The following is a 5428-nucleotide window of genomic DNA, read 5'->3' as shown; positions in this document are numbered from 1 at the left end:
GCTACCCCGCTGCCAGGGCCTGCCGCCGCGCCCCGCACCAGTGCAAAGCACCGCCGTCCGCCGCCGCCCCGCACCAACAGCCTCCGAGCGGGATGAAGATGAGCCCCGCCGCCACCGGCGCCGGTGGGCTTTGCCCGGCAGCGTGGTCCGGCGGCGGCGAGGGAGAGAAGGGATGAGAGGGGGCCCGAAGCCGGCGGCTAGGTCCCCCCCCCCCCTCGCGTCGCCAAACGGGAGCGACGTGGGGAGGGGAGGGGATGACGCAAGTTTCTGTGACTCCCTTTCGGCTTAATTACAGCAGAAGAGGAAACAGCTAGTCTATTTAGTAGAGGCATCTATATATCTGAGTTCCAGCCGGTCTGTTCTAGGTATGTCAATGAATGTAGCTAACTGAAAGCGTGGCAATACGCATACTTCATACAAACATGTTGTTAGAAGAGGAAAGAGTTCCGCGAAGGAGCCGCCCGCAATTAACACCAAAAGAAAGGTCAGAATACGGCCCGTGCTTATAATCGAATCCAATGCCCAGCTGCTGCTTGGTACTCCCTCCGTTCGGAATTACTTGTCTCAGAAATGGATGTATCTAAAACTAAAATACGTCTAGATACATCCATTTCTACGATAAGTAATTCCGAACGGAAGGAGTAGATTCCTAGGGTGATGCATGGTGTCACATATCAAGTTATCGACAGCACACTTGTCTCAGTGGAAGGCATTTCTCCATGTATTGGGCTTCAGAAGACCAGGCTCTGTTTCAGAAATGATGTCACAGAAAATTGTTAAGTATATTAATGCAGATCAAAGTTTACATAGAAAAAAACGTGCACTGAAGAGATGAACAATTTATGTCGAATTAATATTTACTCCAGTTTTGGGTTGTAGTACTAGTCATGCTGTTATCCTTTTCTTTGGTGTGTGCTCTTACAGTTATCGAAGTACTTGATTAAATACACTCTCTACTCTAGTGTAGTAGTAAGTACTCCCTCCGTCGTAAGTGTCGTGATTTTAGTTCAAACTAGAACAAAATTAGAACTAAAATCACGACACTTTATTTGGGACGGGGAAGTAGTAACTAGTAAGTGTGCACGAAACACGACCCTCTTAATTGTACAGCAGTAGTGGTGGGTATCACCGAGATGACGCATATGAGTTCACTAAGCTAAGAGCATCTCCAGCCGTTAGCCCCCCGGGGCACCTAAAATCGCCGCCTGGGGGTGACCCGGCGAAAAAAATGGGCCTGGAGCGAGTTGGTCCCCAGCCGCCGCCCCCAGGGCCGGCCTCAGGCGCGGGAAAAAAAATTGTGTAGCAAATTTACGCAAAGTTCGGCTAAAACACGCCAAATTTCGGCAAACTTGAACTTATATTCGTGGATTTAAGTCGAATAGTCGCCATTACATATAAAAACTAATCAAAAAAAACTTGCTGAAGGCCGAGAAGTCGCCGTCGTCGCCGCCATCGTCGGCCTTCTCCTCCTTGACTCGGGTGCCCCTGCTGGACCCCTCCCCGGCTGGTGGCGGCGGCGGCGCGTCGTCGTCGTCGTCGCTGTCGTCGATGATGACGACTCCTCCTTCGTCGCGGCCTCGGCGGCGCTGCTCGAAGCGCCGCAGGGCGGCGCGCTGGCGCTCCATCGCCATCTTGATGGAGTCCTGGCCTGCCCATTCAAGGGCCGCGTCGTCGTCGAGCTCGACCTCGCCGTGCTCCGTCTTCACTGGCGCGAGCCCCGGCTCCGTCTTCACCGGCGCGAGCCCCGGCTCCGTCTTTGGCTTGACGAAGCGCGGAGGAGGAGCCGACAAGGAGGGGTGCCGGCCGCCCTCGTTGATGACGATGCCGGCGCTGCGAGTGCGCCGACCGAGCGGCGTCTCCGCCGCGGGCTCGGCCTTGACGCCGAGCAACGTCGGAGTGCCGAAGGAGTGGGAGGAGGAGCGGGAGGAGGAAGAGGAGGAGGACGCGCCAAACCTCCTTGGCGCCCATTGCCAGTCGTGTCGGCGGTGCGCCGGGGCGGCCGCCCTCGCCGGGGGGTACGCCAACGGCGGGTTGTTGCCGCCCTCGAGGTGCGTCAGCACGCCCTCAAGTGTGCGGCCGGGGGCGCCCCACCACAGGTGGCGCCCCTCGCTGTTCTTCACGCCGCCGACCACCGGCGCCCCGTTGGTGGACGCCAGCCGCTGCTGCTGGCGGCGCTCGAAGTACGCCGCCCAAGGCGCGTGGTTGTCGGCGGCATACTGGGGGAGGGAGAGCTCGGCGTCGGTGAGGGAGGCGCGCACGATCTCGACCTCGTCGGCGAAGTATGATGATTTGGCCACGGTGTCGGGCAACGGGGGAATGGGCACTCCCCCATTGCTGAGCCTCCAGCCCGTCGGCCCGGCGCGCATGTCCGGCGGCGCCGGGATGTTCGCCTGGAACAGGAGTCAGGACTCCTGTTCGCGGAGCGAACGGCGGCCGAAGCCGTTGGCCGCCGCCTCGTCTCCGGGGAAACGCTCGGCCATCGGGGAGATGGAGTGGCTGGGGAGAAGAGATCGGCGGCGGCGCTCGGGAGATGGAGTGGCTGGGGGAGAAGAGATCAGCGGCGGCGCTCGGGAGAGGGAGGGCTGGGGGAGAAGAGCTCGGCGGCGGCGCTCGGGAGAGGTGGAGAGGTGGCACTCATCACAGGCGAGCGAGGCCATATATAGCCGCGCCGCGTCCGTGTGTACGCGTCCGAGGGAGGGGAGGTGTCGGCGCGCCGCCCCGTGAACGCGCCGCCCGTGAGGAATCAATGGCAAAGCTGACCGGCGGCAGCCTTGCCATTGATTCCCCGCGGGAAACCGAGGTGTCGGGAGAAGACGAGGCGGGCGGTGTCGCTGACGCGGCTGGCCCGCGGCGCTTTTGCGCCAAAAACGATTCGCCCGGCGCCCCCGAGCGCCCCCAGCGCGCCGGGTTAGGGTTGGGTCCGCCGGCGCCAATTTCGGCCCGAGCCGGCGAAAAAAGGGCCCCTGAGGGGCGCGACTAGGCCGATTTTTTGGCGCCGGCGGCCGAAAAATCGCCTGGGGGGCCTTGTTGGGGGCGCGGCTGGAGATGCTCTAAATCACCAAAGCTAGAACAAACAGATCCAGCTTGAGTATTACTCCCTCCGTTCCTAAATATTCCCTCCGTCCAAAAATATTTGTCATCAAAATGGATAAAAGGAGATGTATCTAGACGTATTTTAGTTCTTTTTTTTAGAACGAAGGCTCAAGGGGAGCCCGACTTTGAATTAACAAAGCCATCAACCGGCCAGGATTACACAAGGCCACCAAGCAAGAGCGACCGAAAGATACAAGGGAGCTGACAGAGCAGTTTACAACGCAACGCACACTACTGCACACATAGATATACACATGAGAGATCTGCAAGTAATGTCGAAGCCCGTAGCACATCGGCACCAAGAGGCAGGGAGCAGAGTAGCGTCAAGGATCAGCCAAAGGCCTGCAAGAACTGCGTGCAGCCGGTTCGTGTGGTTGGGATCACGAAACCTGTCTTCCAACGCCGAAGAGGACCCCAATCCTCTCGCCTAGGCTCGAAGGCGCCGCACCGTCGGGTCGTTGGGCGCTCACCCGAGAGCAAGAGCAGGTGCCGGTCGAAACCCAGAGCAGGCAAATCACACCGTCCTCACCACATCGAAGGCACACCACTAGCTGCACTGGCACCTGCCCGGGGTCACCGAGAGCTGAAGGAAAACCACTGGGAGGATTGTCGAAGAAACAAGCTGCAAGGACCCAAGGTCGAAGCTTGGGAAGCCTCTACTTGGACTCGCAGCCGACGAGCACTCTCCTATCTCGGCACCACTCACCCGTAGAACCAGACAAACCCAAGGCGGCGCCTCCAAGGAGGGAACGACGTGCGGGACGCCGCCACCGCCCAACCCGAGACGAGTTTTGGGCTTTCACCCAGGATCTGGGACAGGGATGGATACGGGAGACCTCCGCGGTGCCTCAAAGGAAGAAAGGCGATGCGCGCACGCGCCCTCACTGCCGTGGTCGGAGATCCAACCAAGGGTTTCCCCCGGACTCGAGATATGCCACCGGCACCCCGCCAGCACCGGAACTGGCAGCAAAAGCTGCAGATCGGACATAGCCGGAGGGGAGGAGTGAGCAGAGGATGAGGAGGAGCTCGACCTTCAGATCTGGAGCGGAGAGACCGCGCCACGACCACCACCCGCCGGATCCGCGCCGCCCGAGCAGCCGACGACTCCGGCCGTCACATCCCGCGCACGCCGCATGTCGCAGAGGCTGCGCCGCCTCGCCGTCCGGGGCCGCTGCCCCGGTGTCCGGGGTCCTTCGCGCAGGAACGAAGCGACGAGAGGCCTCGCCGCCACCTTCACCGCCGTATTTTAGTTCTAGATACATCATTTTTTATCCATTTTGATGACAATATTTTCGGACGGAGGGAGTATTTGTCTTCTTAGAGATTTCAGCAAGTAACTACATACGGAGCAAAATGAGTAAACCTACACTCTAAAATATGTCTATATACATTCGTATGTGGTAGTTCATTTGAAATTTCTAAAAAGACAAATATTTTGGAAAGGAGAGAATAGTATATGTAGAAGGACAGGATGTCTGAATTTGTTGCTGAGATATCACAAATCAATAGAGAAGCAAACTGGCGCGTGCGTACCTTGATGACGGGCATCTAGAAATTTTGACACGAGGCTGCTTAGCCGTTGCTGCAGGCATGCAGGGAGACTCTTTATGTCAGGGCAGTTTTTAACGGCAAGATATTGGAGGGATGAGTATGCTTGCGGCCCGTCTGGTAGGGATGACAGGGTTTTGCATCGTGCAATGTGGAGGACCTCCAACAATGGCATCTCTCCTGATTGAAATTCTACTGATCTCAACTCAGCGCACCCATTAAATATTATTTCCTTGAGGGGCGGCGGAAGATTGAGGACCCCTGTTAAGCTGTCACACTCCCGTATGTCTATTTCTTCTAAACATGGGAAGAGGTTATGCTCCTCCCTGGTCATGGCTAATGACAATGACACCTCTGAATATGCAGGTGACCCTTGAATAATCAGTGATGCTGACTCTTCCTGCTGCAACCTGACTCTCCCCGCCACCGCGTCTCGTGGTGATGTTGGGGAAGCGTCAGGACCGCCGAATCTGATACCAAGTGTAAGGGTCGCGATCGCTCTACGAGAGGAAGCTAGGTTTCATGGCGAAATGGGGAATTCGATAGCGTGTTTATCCTCCCAACCTCCATCACTGCTACAGCTAGTTACAATCGGCCGAGGCCGCCGTCCAATTCCAAGCCAACTCTATCCGAACGTTACAAGTGGTATTTAAACTAGGACGTCCATTCCGGGCCGGCATTCCAGCTGGGCTTCGTCTTCACTCGAGTGGGCCGTGCCGCAGGCCCAGGAGATGGTTTGAACTCGAGTGGGTCTTCGCCTGTTGTCGCTGCTTCCTGATCAGGTGTC

Source organism: Triticum aestivum, chromosome 3D, assembly GCF_018294505.1.
Source record: "Triticum aestivum cultivar Chinese Spring chromosome 3D, IWGSC CS RefSeq v2.1, whole genome shotgun sequence".
Classification (NCBI taxonomy): domain Eukaryota; kingdom Viridiplantae; phylum Streptophyta; class Magnoliopsida; order Poales; family Poaceae; genus Triticum; species Triticum aestivum.
This window is presented reverse-complemented; position numbering follows the sequence as displayed.